This window comes from Myotis brandtii, unplaced genomic scaffold (assembly GCF_000412655.1).
Source record: "Myotis brandtii unplaced genomic scaffold, ASM41265v1 scaffold195, whole genome shotgun sequence".
In the NCBI taxonomy this organism is placed as follows: Eukaryota; Metazoa; Chordata; class Mammalia; order Chiroptera; family Vespertilionidae; genus Myotis; species Myotis brandtii.
The window spans coordinates 734,036-754,324 of NW_005357271.1; the positions used below are offsets into that span (position 1 = coordinate 734,036).

The 20,289-nt window shown below is 40.0% G+C and overlaps 1 pseudogene; it reads right to left on the bottom strand.

The window, feature by feature from the left end:
• Positions 1–9,879: 9,879 nt before the first annotated feature.
• LOC102242237 lies at positions 9,880–18,716 on the bottom strand (annotated as a pseudogene).
• Between the last annotated feature and the right edge of the window lie 1,573 nt (positions 18,717–20,289).

Sequence of the window (20,289 nt, forward strand, 5' to 3'; positions counted from 1 at the left end):
TTAATGGGGGGGATGAGGACACATTTGTAATGCCTTAACCAATAAAGAAATTAAAGATTAAAAAAAGAAAAAAAAACATTTTCTCAGAGAAACTCTGAGATGTGTGCATAATCTGGTATTGTTTATACCAGCCACAATACAGGAAACAACCCACTGTTCTCCAGAACTACAATGGATATGTAAAATTTGAAATATTCATAAAATGCAAGACTGCATCAGAGAGAATGAGTCAATCACAACTACATGAGCACTTGAATAAAAAAATCCAGTCAGAGAACAAAAGCTATTTATATAAGATCAAACCATGCAAAATTTAACAGAAATAAATGATTAAACAAAGAGAAATGTGTGATTTATAAAAAGTTGGGAATATTGGACATTTATCTAAAAGAGATAGAAGGGGAAAGGATTGCAGTAGGGTATACAGAAGGTTGAATTCTAAGCTTCTGGTATTTCTCTTATGCAGGATTATAAGTACCATGGGTACTTCCCCTGTCACGAACAGAGCAGGGTGGATAGGGAGGTTGTGGCCCCGCCCCCTGTCACACACAGAGCCGCAGGGCGATCAGGGGGTTTGGGCGCTGCCCCCTGTCACGCTGATCCCGGTGCCGGGAGCCTCGCTGCTCCGCTGATCCCGGTGCTGGGAGGCATATTACCCTTTTACTATATAGGATAGAGGCCTGGTGCATGGGTAGGGGCTGGCTGGTTTTCCCTGAAGGGTGTCCTGGATCAGGGTGGGGGTCCCCACTGGGGTGCCTGGCCAGTCTGGGTGAGGGGCTGAGGGCTGTTTTCCGGCTGGCGAGTGACTAAAGCTTCCAACCGCTCCTTGTTTTCTTTTCTTTTTTTTTTATTCTGGGCCAGCTTTAGCTCTGAGGTCTCGCTGCTGAAAACATCGATACAATGTTGCGGTCCGAGCCCGGCTGAATGGAAGCCGTTTTCTGGGGTTTTGTTTAGCTTCTTATTTGCAACATAGTACATAGTTTCTTAGAGTTGCAGCTGAGAGGCCGGCAAGTGAGGCGGGGAACGTTGGAGTCCGCAGCAAGCAAGCCTCATGCTCGCTTCAGTGCCTGGCTGCCGGCCGCCATCTTGGCTGACAGTTAATTTGCATATACTCACTGATTAGCCAATGAAAAGGGTAGCGGTCGTACGCTAATTACCATGTTTCTCTTTTATTAGTGTAGATGGCAGTGGTAATAGTGTACACTGCACAGTTCCACCCTGTGGCATCCACTTTAGGATATAATGTCCAACAGCAGAGCTTTTCCAAATACAGGACTCTCACTTGTGCCTACAAGGGACTCCGAATAAGAGAGATCTACAGGGATCCAGGATATACAGTACCTAAGATATAAAAGTGCTGAGTTCTCCTACAAAGTAGCCCCTGTAAAACCATCCTGGATGGAAGAAGCTCTACTTGGTAAAAAGAAAGGCCCCTGACCCTCCAAAAAGTTGTCTGGGCAGCACTGGGGGCAACACAAGTGAAAACTGATTTCTTTCCTCTTGACATCAAGAGTTCAAAAAGTATTGCTGTTGCTGTGACAGCTGTGTGCAAGTTACCTATCTTTTCTTTCTTTCTTTCTTTCTTTCTTTCTTTCTTTCTTTCTTTCTTTCTTTCTTTTTCCTTCCTTTATTTTATTTTCTGTTCTTACATAAGTAGAAGAAATTAGTAAGAAACTTCACCTAGAAAAACTGGTTTCCATACCAAGTTCTCCTTTGCCATTCTCCAAGAAGAGAGAAATTTTGAGACCTTGACTCTCCATTTTTCTCACTTGTATTCCTATTTTCTATCCCTGTTCTTTGGTACTTAATTCAGAGGGGCTGTTGGACATAACATGGTAGTTATCTGGCATACTCACACTTCCATAGCAACATCAGGTTCTCCTCCTGGTTAGGATATACTGTGTATTTCTGCTTCATTAAAACCATAATATGAGAACCCAGGATCTTGCAGCAACAGATTTTTTTCCTCAGGAGGGAATCAATTTACAAACAGCCTTTAATTTTTCTGTGAATGAATGGGCTGGTCAGAAACCCTTAAATAGTGTAGTGTCCCCATTAATTACTTGACAGATGAGTACACACTGTCAATTGTGGACGAACTCTTTTTACAGGCCCAGCTCTGAATAACAATGTTTAAAAATCATTAAATAAAGCTTTTCAAAATCCATAATGCATAAGGAATAAACATCCAATTAAGTTGATTTTTCCAATAAAGCCTTTCTTTAAGTGCTTCTCATAAGCTATTTGAAAGGTATTCTGAAATTCTAATCTTAAGCAAAATTCACAGACACTGGTTTTGTTTTTCCTTAAAGACTCAGGCTGCCCTCCTCAGTCTTTTCCCCCCCAATCTTTATTGTTGAAAGTATTACATATGTCTCCTTTTTCTCCCATTAGTCTGCCCCAGCCCCACACCCCTGGCCTTCACCACCCTAATGTCCATGTACATGGATTATATATATACATACATACATACAAGTTCTTTGGTTGATCTCTTCCCACCCACCAACCCACCCTGCCTACCCTCAGAGATTCAACAGTCTGTTGCATGATTCTATATCTCTGGATATATTTTGTTCATCAGTTTATTTTGCTCATTAGATTCCAAATATGAGTGAGATCATGTGATACTTGTCTTCTTCTGACTGGCTTATTTTGCTTAAAATAATACTCTCCAGGTCCCTCCATGCTGTCTCAAAGGGTAAGAGATCCTTCTCTTTTACAACTGCATAGTATTCCATGGTGTAAATGTACCACAGCTTTTTTTTATCCACTCATCTACTGATGGGCACTTGGGCTGATTCCAGATCTTAGCTATTGTAAATTATGCCACTATGAATATATGAGTGAATACCTTCTTTCTGATTGGTGTTTCTGGTTTCGTAGGATATATTCCTAGAAGTGGGATCACTGGGTCAAATCGCAGTTCCATTTTTAACTTTTTGAGGAAACTCCACAGTGTTTTCCATAGTGGCTGCACAAGTCTGCATTCCCACCAGCAGTGTACTAGGATTCCCATTTCTCCACGTCCTCTCCAGTAGTTGTCATTTGTTGATTCTGACTGGTGTGAGGTGATAACTCATTGTAGTTCGATTTTGCATCTCTCTGGTGATCAGTGACTTTGAGCATTTTTTCATATGTCTCTATCTCAACTTTGGAGAAGTGCCTATATAGATCCTTTGCCCATTTTTAATTAGATTGTTGGTCTTCCTTTTGTTAAGTTGTATGAGTTTCTTATATATTTTGGATATTAACCCTTTATTGATGTATCATTGGCAAATATTTTCTCCCATACAGTGGAATCTCTTTATGTTTTGTTAATGGTTTCTTTTGCTGTGCAGAAGCTTTTCATTTTGATATACTCCCATTTGTTTATTTTCTCCTTAGTTTCCTTTGCACTAGAAGATTTATTCATAAACATATTGCTACGAGTGAGAGATGTCTGCCTATGGTTTCTTCTAGGATTTTTATAGTTTCACAATCTCAACTTTGGAGAAGTGCCTATATAGATCCTTTGCCCATTTTTAATTAGATTGTTGGTCTTCCTTTTGTTAAGTTGTATGAGTTTCTTATATATTTTGGATATTAACCCTTTATTGATGTATCATTGGCAAATATTTTCTCCCATACAGTGGAATCTCTTTATGTTTTGTTAATGGTTTCTTTTGCTGTGCAGAAGCTTTTCATTTTGATATACTCCCATTTGTTTATTTTCTCCTTAGTTTCCTTTGCACTAGAAGATTTATTCATAAACATATTGCTACGAGTGAGAGATGTCTGCCTATGGTTTCTTCTAGGATTTTTATAGTTTCACAACTAACATTTAAGGCTTTTATCCATTTTGAGTTTATTCTTGTGTATGGTGTAAAATGGTGGTCTAGGTTCGCTTTTTAGCATTTATCTATCCTATTTTTCCAACACCATTTATTAAAGAAACTATCTTAATTCCATTGTATACTCTTACCTCCATTGTCAAATATTAATTAAGTTTCTTGGCGTTGGTCAATTTCTGGGTGCTCTGTTCTGTTATATATATATATATATATGTTCTTGTGCCAGTACCATGCTGTTTTGATTACAATGGCTTTGTAGTATAACTTGATATGTGGTATTGTGATCCCTCCAACTTTGTTTTCCTTTCTCAATATTGCTATGGCTATTTGGGGTTTTTTTTTGTTGTTGTTGTTTTGTTTTGTTTTTTTGTTCCATATAAATTTTGGGAGTATTTGTTCTAGATCTATGAAATATGCCATTGATAATTTAATAGGGGTTGCATTGAATTTGTAGATTGCTTTGGGTAGTATGGACATTTTAATGATGTTAATGTTACTAATGCATGAACATGGTATCTTCTTCCACTTGTTTATAGCTTCCTCTTTTTTCACCATCCTATGGTATTCCAAGTACAACTCTTCCGTAGTTGAGTTTATTCTAAATATCTTAATTTTTTTGTTGCAATGGTAAATGGGATTGTTTGTTTAGTTTCTCTTTCTGAGATTTCATTATTGTTGTATAAAAATGCCATGGATTTCTGGGTGTTAACATTGTATCCTGCTACATTGCCAAATTCCTTTACTAAATCTAGTAGTTTTTTTGTGGAGTCTTTGGGGTTTTATATGCACAATATCATGTCATCTGTGAATAATGAGAGTTTTACTTCCTCCTTTCCAATTTAGGTGCATTTTATATTTTCTTCTTGTCTGATGGCTGTGGCTAGGACTTCCAGTGCTATGTTGAATTAAGAGTGGTGAAAGCGGACATCCTGTCTTGTCCCTGTTCTTAGGTGAAATGGTTTTAGTGTTTGCCCATTGAGTATGATGTTGGCTATAGGTTTGTCATATATGACCTTTATTATGTTGAAGTATGATCCCTCTATTCCAATTTTGCTGAGAGTTTTTTTTAATCAAAAATGGGTGTTTGATTTTGTTGAATGCTTTTTCTACATCTATTGATATGATCTTGTGATTTTTGTCTTTCAATTTGTTTATAGGATGTATCATGTTTATTTATTTGCAAATATTGTAACAGCCTTGCATCCCTGAAATAAATCCCATTTAGTCATGGTGTATGATCTTTTTAATATGTTGCTGGATCGATTTGCTACTATTTTGTTGAGTATTTTAGCATCTATGTTCATCAGGGATATTGTAATATCCCTGTAATTCTCTTTCTTTGTAGTGTCTTTATCTGATTTTGGAATTAGGATAATGCTGGCCTCATAAAAAGAGCTTGGAAGTGTTCCTTCCTCTTGGATTTTTTGGAATAGTTGGAGTAGTATAGGTGTTAGTTCTTTGAGTGTTTGGTAAGACTCCCCTATGAAGCAGTCTGGACCAGGGCTTTTGTTTGCTAGGAGTTCTTGATTACTGATTCAATTTCATGAATTGTTATTACCCTATTCAGGTTTTCTGATTCTTCCTGATTCAGTTTTGGAAGATTATATGTTTCTAGGATTTTGTCCATTTACCTACATTGTTCAGCTTTTTGGCATCGTATTTTCTTACAATCCTTTGTATTTCTGTGGTGTCGGTAGCTATATCACTTCTTTCATTTCTGATTTTATTTATTTGGGTCCTCTTTCTTTGTTTCTTGATGGCTAATAGTTCATCAATCTTGTTTATCATTCGAAAGAACCAGCTCTTGGTTTCATTGATGATTTGATTGTTTTCTTAGTCTCTATGCCATTTATTTGTGCTCTAATATTTATTATTTCCTTCCTTCTACTTAATTTGGGATTTTCTCATTGTTCTCTCTCTAATTTGTTAAGTTTTAGGGTTAAGTAGCTTATTATTAACTTTTCTTGTGTTTTAAGGTAGACCTGTAGTGCTATGAACTTCCTTCTCAGAACTGCTTTGGCTGTGTCCCAGAAATATTGAGTTGTTGAGTGTTCATTTCTATTTGTTTCCAGGAATTTTTTTTTTATTTCTTTCTTGATCTCATTGGTAACCCATTCGTTGTTTAATAACATGCTATTTAGCCTCCATGTTTTTTAATGTTTTTGAGTGTTTTTACTATAGTTGATTTCTAATTTCATTCCCTCGTGATCTGGAAAGATGTTTGATATGGTTTCAATCTTCTTGAACTTGTAGAGACTTGTTTTGTGTCCTAACATGTAGCCTATCTTTGAGAATGATCCATGTGCACTTGAGAAGAATGTATATTCTGCAGCTTTGGGGTGAAATGTTCTATAAATGTCAATTAAATCCATCTGATCCAGTATGTCATTTAAAGTAACTGTTTCTTTATTAATTTTTTTGTCTGACTGATCTATCCAGTGAAGTCAGCAAGTGTTAAAGTCCCCTACTATGACTGTATTACTGTTTATCTCTCCCTTAAAGTCCTCCACAAGTTTTTCTACATATTTAGGTGCTCTTATATTGGGTGCATATATGTTTACCAGGGTTATATCCTCTGGTTGGATTGATCCCTTTAGTATTATGTAGTGACTTTTTTTATCTCTTGTGATCACCTTCATTTTGAAGTTTATTTTGTCAGATATGAGTATTGCTACCCCTGCTTTTTTTTTTCATTTCCATTTGCATGAAAAATTTTTTCTCATCCCTTCACTCTCATCTTGTGTGAGTCTTTTGTTCTGAGGTGGATCTCTTGTAGACAGCATATAGTTGGGTCATGATTTTGTATCCATTCAGCTACCCTATGTCTTTTGATTGGAGCATTGAATCCATTTACATTAAGGTTGTTATTGATAGGTACTTACTTATTGCCATTTTAATTCTTTGTGCTCATGTTTTTATATATATATAGATATAGATGATATAGATATAGATATAGACATCCTATCTAATAAAAGAGAAACATGGTAATTAGCGTACGACCGCTACCCTTCCCATTGGCTAATCAGGGCGATATGCAAATTAACTGCCAGCCAAGATGGCGGCCGGCAGCCAGGCAGCTGGAAGCGAACATGAGGCTTGCTTGCTTCAGTGAAGGAGGACTCCAACGTGTGTTCTTTAGTGTCATGTCATTCTTCAAAATTACTATATATTTTCTCATGCTATTGAACATCCTTGCCACCACTATTTTAAACTCTATGTCTGATAAATTTATCTCCATTTTATTTAGCTCTTCTTCTGGAAAGTTTTCCTGTTCTTTCATTCAGGGCTTGTTTTTCTGTCTCTTCATTTTGGCTGCCTTTTGGGGCTTGTTTCTATGTATTAGGTAGATCTGCTATGTCTCTAAATCTCTAGTGCAGGACAGTGTCAGATGCTGTTTCTGACTAACCCTGAGTACCCTGTTTGTAGCTATCAACAATCCACACCTTGTGGCTTCCTCTGCTGGGGTTGGGTGCCTTTGAAAAGGACCAAGATGCGCACCAAGTTCTGATTTTCCTTGCTCCAGACTCCAAATTAGATCAGGCAAAGACTCCTAGCCTCTGCCTGCAGTCTGATTGTTTTTCAGTCTTTATCAGCCTCAGGGTATCAACCACGGGGTGGAGTGAGAGGGTTTCCAACAGGGTGGGGCAGGCTAATTGTTAATTTAACTCTCTTAATGGGCCTCAGAAACTCACAAGGTGAGGCAAAGGGTTTTCAAACAGGGTGAGGCAATTGCTTCCCCCTGACAAAAGCTGCCTGGATGGTAAAGGTCTGCAGGGGAAAGATGTCCTTTTCAGTATGAGGGAATGACTCAGCACAGGAAACTGAGGTGGCTGCTTTCTGAGCTCTAACCCCAGAGCCCCCTGGCTTCTGCTCACACAGCTCTCTCTCTCTCTCTCTTCCCTCCCTCTGCTAGAGTCAGGAGAGGGGCTGCACAGAAAATTTTGTGCATTGGCCCTTTAAGAGGGTGCCTGCATTTCAAGCCTTCTCTCCTTGGCAGACATCCCCGCTGCTTTTCACAGCCAGATGTTATGTAGGCATCTTTCTCAGTTCTGGTGTTCTGGGATACAGAGTACAGCTTGGTGTTTAGACCCAGAGTTCTCAGTGGGAACTCCCCACAGCTGAGATATCCCTCCATAACTTCATCTGCTGTCTGTGGGAGCCCAGCCAGCCTTTTCATGCCTCAACACTTTCTACCTGTCTCTATGCACTCTCCACTTTCTGTCCTTGGTTATCAGAGCTCTCTCCAGCTAGTCTTCAGGATGGTTTTTCTGTATTTTAGTTCTATTTCCAGTTTGGTCCTGGGAGTGTATTAGTGTAGCTTCCACTTCCTCCACCACCATTCTGCCCTCCTCAGTCTTGAGCCACAGCCCTAGTGGGAGGCAGCAAGTGCAGAGGAAGAACCTGGGCATTAGCACCCGCAGACCTGGATTGGAGTTTCTCCCTGCCAGTGACTGATGTGGAGTGCAAGCAGGTATTCCTCTGAACACTGCTTCACATTCTGCAAAATACCATGAGGTTATATGAGGACTGAATGAAATAGTGAATATAAATACCTGGACTGGAATGATAACAAAGAAGAAACACTAACATCAAGCTTTTAGGAACTCTGAAGAGGTGTGGGATTATTGGATAGGCCATCAGTTCTGCATTGTTATAGTACTTGTGTCTGCTTTTTGTAGTTGTGTCTCCTACCTAATGATGAAATTCTTCTGGTCTATCACATCTTGCTGCTGTGAGGCAGTGCCTTTGGAGCCCTGGACAAGTGTTTCATTCTAAGATGATTTGCACAAGGAAAGCCAAGATCCAGGACTGCTATAAAAGTACAAACAAGCTTAGTCAGAGGGCACCTCTATGAAAGAAATGCAGGTAATTTCTATTATAAATTGTGTAGCACCATTTGGGCTTGTTTAGAGAATTTTGGTTTCCTGTTTGGTACAAAAATCTTTCTTGGCATTTGACGTCACTGAGTAGTTAGGGTGGTGGTGATGTTGTATCTTATTTTTAGAGCACCTAGTACTTTCCAGGGTACTTGTGTTTTCCCTAGATACTGAGCATGCTCCTTGGGGGAAGGACATGTTACCTCACAGAGGAAGACTTCTTGGTCAGGCTGAGGAGTCCCTCTCCAGTAACTCAGCAAGCTAATGCAGGTAGAGGCTGGATTCCTGACTTGGCTGCACCCTCCAGACTACTCTCCCTCATGAGACCCACCAGCACTTCTTGGATCCTCAAGTAGTAAGCCTAATAAATTCTACCCTAAAGGGGGGATATCCCAGCATGAAAGGCAGGGCCTGAGTTTGAAGGCTGACATCCTCGGGTCTGATCCCCATCCTGCCACTGGCTAGTGGAGGACCTGCAGCAAGTCATTCTCTTGCCAAGTACCCTCATTATGGGTAGATGTGGCACCTGAACCCCACTGAGGGCTGTAGGAAGATCACTGTGCTTGGATATTTTGGGTACTTGGGAAAGGCAGCACTCATTACGACTTTCAGGTAGCATTAAATAGACTCACTTTATCAGAAACTCCCAAGAGATATGAAAGGTGATTCTCCATTGACAGGCTGTTCTCCTGGCTTTCCAAGAGCAGAAATGTGCCACTGTGCACTCCCTGACCCCTCTGGCATTCACTGCTATCTTCCATGTATGGCAGGAAGGTTTGCTGGTGGGGGGAGGGAGAAGAGGTCAACATGAATTTTATACTTAGAGATTATAGAAACAACAGATGTCAGAGAAAATTCCATACTAAATAATATTTGGCTTGCTCTAAAGTCACATCTTCACTTGTATTTTACATTTTTTGACATTTTATTTGTTTTTATTTAAAAATAAAATTACTAATTTTCCTTAGATATAGCATACAACAAATTTTAAAATGAAAGTATTTCTTCTGTACAAAAATTTGGTTTAAAAAATGAAGAACGGTGGCCTAATTTTGCAATTCTGTGTTTTTCAAGATTTGGAGGGTCAAATTATTAAGAAAAATATTTATATAAGCTATTAGTAATCATAATTAAAGTGTCATATAATTCTGCATGTAATGACTAAGGAGGAATCACTGGAAGTCCAGGTGCTTCTTGCTTCTAGTCATCATGACACAGCTTGGGCCCACCAGCTTGGTCGATTCTGCCAGATCCTGCTTGCTTGAGCAGTTCACTCTGTCTGACAAGTCTGGAGGCAAATGTAGTCACAAAGTGGTGAATAGCTTCCTTTTTAATTTAAAAGCTAAGTTTTTGACATCTGACACATCACAAATTAAGTTATTAAGCCAGAGAATTCTGCCATATGTGAATAAAATTGTGATAATCCTTATTAAAAGGATTGGTTTCTCTCTCTAAACTAATAAATTACTCCAGATGAACTACTGTATCTGAAAAGTTTGTAATGCAAGCAATAATTGCTTTGTTCTGGATAAGATGTGTTGGCATTGTGATGATACAGGCTGAAAGAGAGGTTTGCAGAAGACCACAAAGAATGTAGAGGAATTTTGTGAGGCTGTGACTGTTGTCACAGTTTTTTGTACAGCGAATGTCACCTTCCCACGAAGGCGAACCAAGACTATGGATTGCTATTTTCAAATGTTTTTTTTTTTTATTCTGGGGATTGGATCCATCATATCCTTCCTCATAAATTATTTTCTGGATAAATTGAAGCATCTTTATGTAGCCATGGGTCATAGAATAGGGTTCTATGTTAAGAGTTGAAGATATTTTCTGGAAGAAAAAAATCCATGCCATTTTGAAACCTCAATTATTTCTGTGTTGTGTTTTGTTTTTTTATGCATCATAATAGTGACCAACTCTTTGAAGATGATACTAGTTCAGGCCCATCTTGGGTAATAGCTGATAGCTGCACACTATTTTCATCTTTTTAAAAATGCTTTATTGTATAAAGTATTACATATAGTATTACATATGTCTCCTTTTTCCCCAGTTGACCTCTCCCCTGCCAACCCCACCTCCCAGCACATGCCCACAACCCCCTAGTGTCTGTGTCCATTGGTTATGCTTATATGCATGCATACAAGTCCTTTGGTTGATCTCTTACCCTTTCCCCCTCTCCCCAGCCTTCCCACTTAAGTTTGACATTCTGTTCAATGCTTCTCTGTCTCTGGATCTATTTTTTTTTTAGTATATTTTTATTGATTTCAGAGAAGAAAGGAGAGGGAGAGAGAGATAGAAACATCAATGATGAGAGAATATCGTTGATTGGCTGCCTTCTCCATGCCCCCTATTGGGGATCAAGCCCACAACCCGAGCATGTGGCCTTGACCAGAATCAAACCCAGGACATTCCAGTCCACAGTCCAATGCTCTATCCACTGAGCCAAACCAACTAGGACTGGATCTATTTTTATTCATCAGTTTATGTTATTCATTATATTCCACAAATGAGTGAGATCATGTAATATTTCTCTTTCTCAGACTGGCTGATTTTGCTTAGCATAATACTCTCCATGTCCATCAATGCTGTTGCAAATGGTAAGAGTTCTTTCCTTTTTTCAGCAGTGTAGTATTCCATTGTGTAGTTGGAACACTTTTTTTGTTCGTTTGTTTTTTTTTATTTTTTTATTGTCTAAAGTTTTACATATGTCTTCTTTTTCCTCAGTTGACTGCCCCCCAGACCATTCCCACCCTGGGCAAGCCCCCACTGCCCCAGGGCCTGTGTCCATTGGTTATGCTAATATGCATGCATACAAGTCATTTGGTTGTTCTCTACTCCCCCTCCCCTACCATTTGTCTCTGGATCTATTCTTGTTCATCAAATTATGTTGATCAATATATCCTACATATGAGTGAGATCATGTGACATTTATCTTTCTACGGCTGGCTTATTTTACTTAGCATAATGCTCTCCAGGTCCATCCATGCTGTTGCAAATGATAAAGGTTCCTTCTTTTCTATAGCAGCATAGTATTCCATGGTGTAGATGTACCACAGTTTTTTAATCCACTCATCTGCTGATGGGCACTTAGGCTGTTTCCAAATATTAGCTATTGTAAATTGTGCTATGAACATAGGAGTGCGTGTATCCTTTCTGATTTGTGTTTCTGTTTTCTTGGGATATATTCCTAGAAGTGGACTTACTGAGTCAAATGATAGTTCCATTTTTAACTTTTTGAGGAAACTCCATACTGTCTTCCACAGTGGCTGCACCAGTCTGCATTCCCACCAGCAGTGCAGGAGGGTTCCTTTTTCTCCGCATCCTCACCAGCACTTGTCATTGTTGATTTGTTGATGATAGCCATCTGACAGGTGTGAGATGGTATCTCATTGATGTTTTGATTTGCATCTCTCAGATGATTAGTAACTTTGAGCATGTTTTCATATGTCTCTGGGCCTTCTGTATGTCCTCTTTTGAAAAGTGTCTATTTAGATCCTTTGCCCATTTTTTAAAAAGATTGGATCATTTATCTTCCTTTTGTTAAGTTGTATGAGTTCTCTGTAAATTTTTGGGATTAAACTCTTATCAGAAATATCATTGGCAAATATGTTTTCCCATGCAGTGGGCTTTCTTGTGTTGTTGTTGTTTGTGGTTATTTTTTTAAGTTTTATTGTTTAAGGTAGTACATATGTCTCTTTTTTCCCCCACTGACCTCCCCCCAGCTTCTCCTACCCATCGGCATTTGCCCTTATTCCCTCACCCCCAGTGTCGTGTGTCTGTTGGTTGTGCTTATATGCATTCATACAAGTCCTTCAGTTGATCTCTTACCCCGCCCCCCAGTCCTCCCCTATTTTCCCGCTGTAGTTTGACAGTCTGTTCGATACTTCTTTGCCTCTGTCTATTTTTGTTCAACCATTTGTAATGTTCTTTATTATCCATAAATGAGTGAGATCATGTGGTATTTATCTTTCACTGACTGGCTTATTTCACTTAGCATAATGCTCTCCAGTTTCATCCATGCTTTTGCAAATGGTAAGAATTCCTTATTCAGAATGGGGAGATGACACAATCCCCAGAGGAAAGAAAATGAGGAGTCGCCAAGAAAAGAAATTAGTGAAATTGAAGCATGCAACATGACAGAAAACGAATTCAGAGTTATGGTCATACAGTTCATACACCGGTTTGTGAAAAAACCAAACACCTATGCAAAAATCAGGAAGAAATCAAAAGTGATATAGCTACAATCAAAAACACCATGGAAGGTTTCAACAGTAGACTAGAAGAAGCAGAGGACAGAATTAGTGAGTTAGAAAAGACAAGGTAGAAACAAGCTCAATCTGAACAGCAACTGGAGAAAAAAATTAAAAAGCAGGAGGAGAGCCTAAGGGAGCTTCTGGACAACATGAAATGAAGTAACATATACATAATAGGGCTATCAGAAAAACAAGAAGAGCAGCAAGGATTAGAAAATCTATTTGAAGAAATAATGACAGAAAACTTCCCAGATATGGGGAAGAAAAAAGTTACACGAGTACAGAGAGTCCCAAGCAAGATGAATCTTGTTGTTTTGTTGATGGTTTCTTTTGCTGTGCAGAAGCTTTTTATTTTGATGTAGTCCCATTTGTTTATTTTCTACTTAGTCTCCATTGCCCTAGGAGCTGTTTTGCTAAGACATATGTCTGCTATTTTGCTGCCTATGGATTCTTGTAGGATTTTTATGGTTTCTCATCTTACTTTTAAGTCCTTTATCCATTTTGAGTTTGTTTTTGTGTATGGTGTAAGTTGGTGATCTAGTTTTATTTTTTGCATGTATCTGTCCAAATATCCCAGCACCATTTGTCGAAGAGACTGTCTGCTCTTTCCTCCTTTGTCAAATATTAATTGAGCATAATGGCTGGGGTGGATTTCTGGGTTCTCTGTTCTGTTCCATTGGACTATATGTTTGTTCTTGTGCCAGTACCAGGCAGTTTTGAGAACTGTGGCTTGGTAATATAGCTTGATATCTGGTATTGTGATCCCTCCAACTTTGTTCTTTCTCAGGATTGCTGTGGCTATTCGGGGTGTGATTTTATTCCAGATGAATTTTCGGATAGTTTGTTCTAGATGTTTGAAATTTGCCATTGGTATTTTAATGGAGATAGCATTGAATCTGTAGATTGCTTTGGGTAGTATGGACATTTTGATCATGTTGATTCTACCAACCCATGAACATGGTATGTTCTTCCATTTGTTTATGTCTTCTTCTCTCTCTTTTTACACTGTCATGTAGTTTTCCAAGTACAGTTCTTTTATGTCCTTAGTTTGAGTTTATTCCTAGGTATCTTAATTTTTTTGGTGCAATGGTAAATGGGATTGTTTTTTTCGCTTCTCTTTCTGTGAGTTCATTATTGGTGTATAAAAAGGCAATAGATTTCTGGGTGTTAATTTTGTATCCTGCTACATTGCCAAATTCATTTATTAGGTCTAGTAGTTTTTTGATGGAGTCTTTGGGGTTTTCTATGTATAGTATCATGTCATCTGCAAATAAAGACAGTTTTACTTCTTCATTTCCAATTTGGATACCTTTTATTTCTTCTTCTTGTCTGATTGCTATGTCTAGAACTTCCAGTACTATATTGAACAGGAGTGGTGAAAGTAGGTATCCCTGTCTTGTTCCTGTTCTTAGGAAAAATGAGTTTAGTTTTTGTCCATTGAGTATGATGTTGGCTGTAGGTTTGTCATATAAGGCTTTTATTATGTTGAGGTATGATCCCTCTATTCCCACTTTGCTGAGAGTTTTTATCAAAAAGGGTGTTGGATTTTGACAAATGCTTTTTCTGTATTGATTGATATGATTATGTGATAATAATAGTTAAAAATAAAAATATAATAATAAACAAGGTAATATCAAGTGAGAGAAAAAAATTTAGTTTCTTAAGTAAAAGATAAAAATAAAAATGTGAAGTAGTAAAGGTTGTTCAGTTTCTCTACTGTTCTGTGTGGCACATCTGTTTCCTTTCAGGTTGTCAGCACAGTAATGAAGTTCCTGCGATCCACTGCTCCTCTGTGTCCTAAGCCACAGCCTTATTTTCAAGCAGGCGGGATCTCTCTGCTCTCTTTGGTTCTTAGCCTGCCTTTAGTTGTATTTACACACAAGAGTCATTTCTGATACAACCCCTGGGTGGCAGTGTTTCTGTCTTTTTTGAAAAATATATTTTTATTGATTTCAGAGAGGAAGGGAGAGGGATAGAAATATCAATGATGAGAGAGAATCATTGATCGGCTGCCTCCTGCCTGCCCCCTACTGCGGATCAAGCCCACAACCCAGGCATGTGCCCTTGGCCAGAATCAAACCTGGGACCCTTCAGTCTGCAGGCTGACACTCTATCCATTGAGCCAAACTGGCTAGGGCTGTTTCTGTCTTAATATCTGGGGCTAAAAGGCCTCTCAACCCAGTATTCAGATTTTGTTTTTCCTGCCACAATTAATACTGGGTTGGAGGGGTGGACAGCCCCAGAGCTGGTTTTCTGTTCGTCTCTCCCCACTCTGATCCCCAGTTTCCACAAAAACAACTTTTTCCTGCAGTCTCGCTGAGTATTTTTAATTGGAAGATCCTATGTACTGGACTTAGCCAGAAAAAGTAAGGATTTAAAAAGAAAAAAAAAGCCAGAGGAGGCACACAGACTTGCAACTTTTTCTCCTGGCTCTGAGCATGTCTCTGTGTGCATCTCTGCACGCGTCTTTTTCCCCTGGCACTGCACAGCCGGTACAGAACTTCAGGCTGCCCTTCTGGGCCCAGTTCATCTGTGGGTTAACTAACTCTACAACTTAAAGAATTAGAAAGAGAGCAACAAGAAAATCCCAGAGTGTGCTGGGGACACACAGAGAATTGCATGCCAGAAGGCTGTGGGTCCTCAAAAGGAGTTGCACATCAAAGGAACTATGAATCCACTTCCACCACCTCAAGCATCTGAAACAGACAACTGAGGGACCACATCCATGGGAGAAGGGGATACAACTCATAGCAGAGACAATAAAGGTGTGAGACTCAAGGCAGGCCCAGCCTCTGGGCTAACGATTTCCAGACCACTGCCCTGATAGGATCTACAACCACTCAAACCCCAAGCAGGGCACCAGGGCCAGAAAGAGACAGAAAAAAATGGGGAGACAAAGAAACAACCCACCAAGGGAAAAAAAGGAGGCATTGCCAGAAAAGGAAATAAATGAAACAGAGGCGTGTGATATGTCAGAAAAAGAATTCAAAGTAAGGGTCATACAGTTCATAAACTGGATGGGTGAGAAAATCAACAACTTACGTAAGAATCAAGAGGAAATAAAAAATTACATAACTGCAATAAAAAACACAATGGAAGGTTTCAACATTAGACTAGAGGAAGCAGAGGACCAAATTAGTGAGTTAGAAGACAGGGCAGAAATACAAACCCAATATGAACAGCAATTGGAGAAAAAAATTAGAAAGCAGAAGGAGAGCCTAAAGGAGCTTTGGGACAACATGAAATGAAATAACATATATATAATAGGGGTGCTAGAAAAACAAGAAGAGGAGCAAGGATTAGAAAACATATTTGAAGAAATAATAACAGAAAACTTCCCTGATTTGGGGAAAGAAAATGTCACACAAGAACAGAGAGTCCCAAACAAGATGAACACAAAAAGACCCTACTAAGACACATCATAATTACAATGGCAAATGTTAATGACAAAGAGAGAATCTTAAAGGCTGCAAGAGAGAGACAGAGAGTTACTTAAAAAGGATCTCTCATTAGATTATCAAATGATTTCTCAAAAGAAACACATCAGGCCAGAAGGGAATGGAATGAAGTATACAAAGTGATGCAAAGCAAGGGACTGAATCCAAGAATACTCTATCCAGCAAGGCTATCATTCAAAATTGAAGGGGAAATCAGGAGCTTCACAGACAAAAAAAAGCATCCAAATTGGAAAAGAAGAAATGAAAATGTCATTATTCACAGATGACATGATATTATACATAGAAAACCCAAAGACTCCATCAAAAAAGTACTAGACTTAATAAATGAATTCGGCAATGTAGCAGGATACAAAATTAACAACCAGAAATTTATGGCTTTTTTATACACCAATAATGAACTCAGAGAAAGAGAAACTAAAAAAAAAATCCCATTTACCATTGCAACATAAAAATGAAGATATCTAGGAATAAATTTAACCAAGGAGGTAAAGGACCTGTACTCAGAAAATTACAGGATGCTGAAAAAAGAGATGGAGGAAGACATAAATAAATGGTAATATACTGTGTTCATGGATTGGTAGAATCAACATCATTAAATATCCATACAACCCAAAGCAATCTATAGATTCAATGAAATCTGCATTAAAATACCAACGGCATATTTCACAGACCTAGAACAAACTCTCCAAAAATTAATCTGGAACAATAACAAAAAAAGACCCCGAATAGCTGCATCAATCTTGAGAACGAAGAACAAAGTTGGAGGGATCCCAATACAAGATAGCAAGCTATATTACAAAGCCACTATTCTCAAAACTGCCTGGTACTGGTAGAAGAACAGACATATAGGCCAATGAAACAGAACAGAGACCCCAGAAATCCACCCAAGCCATTATGCTCAATTATTATTTGACAAAGGAGGCAAGATCATACAATGGAGTCAAGAGCGTCGGCCTGCGGACTGAAAGGTCCCAGGTTCGATTCCGGTCAAGGGCATGTACCTTGGTTGCGGGCACATCCCCAGTGGGAGATGTGCAGGAGGCAGCTGATCGATGTTTCTCTCTCATCGATGTTTCTAACTCTCTATCTCTCTCCCTTCCTCTCTGTAAAAAATCAATAAAATATATTTAAAAAAAATTTTTTTTAAAAAAAATGAAAATAGGCCACCAACTTAATTCATACACAAAAATAAACTCAAAATGGATAAAGGACTTAAAAGTAAGATGGGAAACCATAAAAATCTTAGAAGAATCCATAGGCAGCAAAATATCAGACACATGTGGAAGCAATATCTTTTCTGATACAGCTTTTGGGTGTAGGTTGCTCTGGGTTGCACAGTCAGAGCTCCCCTGTGGCCTGGACTGGGGCATGTTCTGAATTTCTCCAGGTCACCCAAATAGCAGGTCCCAGGGCTGGGTGCTGGGTGGCCCTGGGTCAGGCTAGCAGCACCATCTGGGGTGGGGGTGGGGCACAGGGTTCCCCCTAGATTGCACTCACTGCGGGGTCTTGGAGCCAGATCCTAGGATGCTAGATCCCAGTAAGCTGGTGAGGGGGCCTGGCGTGGGATCTCACTCTGGTGGCATGCACTCCCTGAAGATGCCTGGGAGCCTGCCAGGAGGTACTGGGCCACTCACTGCCAGGACACGGTGGTTCCACACAGGTTATGGCTCGCAAGCAGCATTCTCTGGGCATTCTCTTCCCTTTCTTATTAAAAATTGTCCCCTCAGCTGTGTCTAATTTGTTAATTCAGGATGGATGTTCTCTGATTTAGTTGCTTTTCTGGGCTGGCCCCAGGAGGAGGTGCATGACACTGCTGCCTATTCAGCCACCATTTTACATCTGAAGCTATTTTCATCTTAATGTTAGATTTTGGTGTTTTGTGATTACATGCATTTTCATCAAAATTCTTTTTTATAGTTATCATCAAGCAGGAAGTTCCTATAAAATGTCAGCAGGATTTTTTTTTGTAGATGTGACCAACAAAGTATGCCCATTGATGATTCCTTCTTTATTTAAAGAGCAAAGGAGAATAATTATTGTACTTTATCCTCTAGAATTAGAAGAACTGTTCCACCAGCCCAACTTCCACCTAAGAGCTGGTCCAGGGTTGGGAATCTGATTGATACCAGCAGCTATCCATTATATACCAACAGTCTGCGATGAACACCAGTCGACAGTTGTCTGTACCACCAGCTCTAGGACCCCTCTTCTGGAAACTGGTGATGGGCTGTTCTTACTGGCTGCCACCACAGACCCAGTATACTCAGTGCTGGTGCAGCAAGTTTCCACTGCCGCCATCTTAGACCTTCCCTGCATAGACCCATTACATACTCACTTGTATTTTTTTAAGAACATGTGAGTGTCATGTTCTAAATTGTGACAATTTCTTATTCATATTGACCTCAGAAGGAGAGATCACTTCTCAATTCCCTAAACAAGAGGGATCCCAAACCAAGTGGCCTTAAGAGCAGCAGACACAGGGGAGAACAGTGAGGCACTTTTGTGGGAACATACGAGTAAGTGTGTGTGCCCACACACATGTACATGTGAAGGCTATGAGTGTGATGCATGTGACTCATTTACTGAGTATTTAATATGTATGATTGCCCTTGCCAGGGCTCAGTTAGTTGGAGCATCATCCCATGCATCCAAAGATTGTGGTTTTGATTCCCATTTAGGGCACATACCTAGGTTGTGGGTTGATTCCCTGTTGAGACAAGTAGGAGAGGCAACCGATCAGTGTTTCTCTCTCACATCAATGTTTCTCTCTCTCTCAATCAATTAAAAAACATGAATCCTGTATGAATGTGTGTGTGTGTGTGTGTGTGTGTCTGTGTTTTGAGTCCTAGAATATAGCTGTGCAAAAGGTGTAGGACTGTTGGGGGGGGGGGGCATACAGTGCATGTCTGTATGGGCACCTATACTTTCTGTATGTGCCCTGATGAACATGAGAAGGGGGCACAGTGTCTGTTCATTCTATATTCCCTGCATCTAACTTATGCATTGCACCTTGTGATTGTCCTGTCCCTACAAAATGAGTTAACTTCAGTGGCCAGAAGTGTCCCTCTCTTTTTTCATCATTGCCTCTATACTTCATCCTACAGATGCTGATGACCTGGGCCTACCTAATTCCTCAGCCTTCTTCCATCCTCTTCCTGCCTCAGGTCTGGTGTGAGCAGTCATCCTTGCAGTCAGGCCTGAGGGCATCCTTAGCCCAAGAATTTTTTCTGAAGAGTTGAGGACTAAAGGTAGGATGTGTCTTTGGAAGATACTCTTCCCTTTTCATTTCCGCTCAGCTATCCACCCCTGACCCAAGTTGGGCGGTGGAACCAGAGGAGAGGAGGGCATGGCTCCTGACCAGAAGGCTTAGGATCTCCTAATGCTTACTGCACTGACCTGTGGATAGCAGTGTCTCACCCACAGGCTAGCATAGCTGTGCTAAAGGAGGGCACATATTTGGAGCTGGACTTCCCTTCAGTTCTGCCCACTCCCTGCATGACTCTGAGGGGCTTGGTGTGTCCAGGTTCCCTCCAAGCATCTGTCCATAGAGCTTCTCTGATGTCCTGATCCAGGAAGGTAAGAGAAGGGGGACTGGGGCAGCTCCTGGATTATTATTAAGAGACTAATGGCCTGGTGCACAAATATTTGTGCACTCTGGGTGGGGGGGTGTCCCCTCAGCCCGGCCTGCACCCTCTCCAATCTGGGACCCCTGGGAGGATGTTCTACTGCCGGTTTTCAGGGATCGGGCCTAAACTGGCAGTCGAACATCCCTCTCACAATCTGGGACTGCTGGCTCCTAACCACTCACCTGCCTGCCTGCCTGATTGCCCCTAACCACTCTGCCTGCCAGCCTACTCGCCCCCAACTCCCC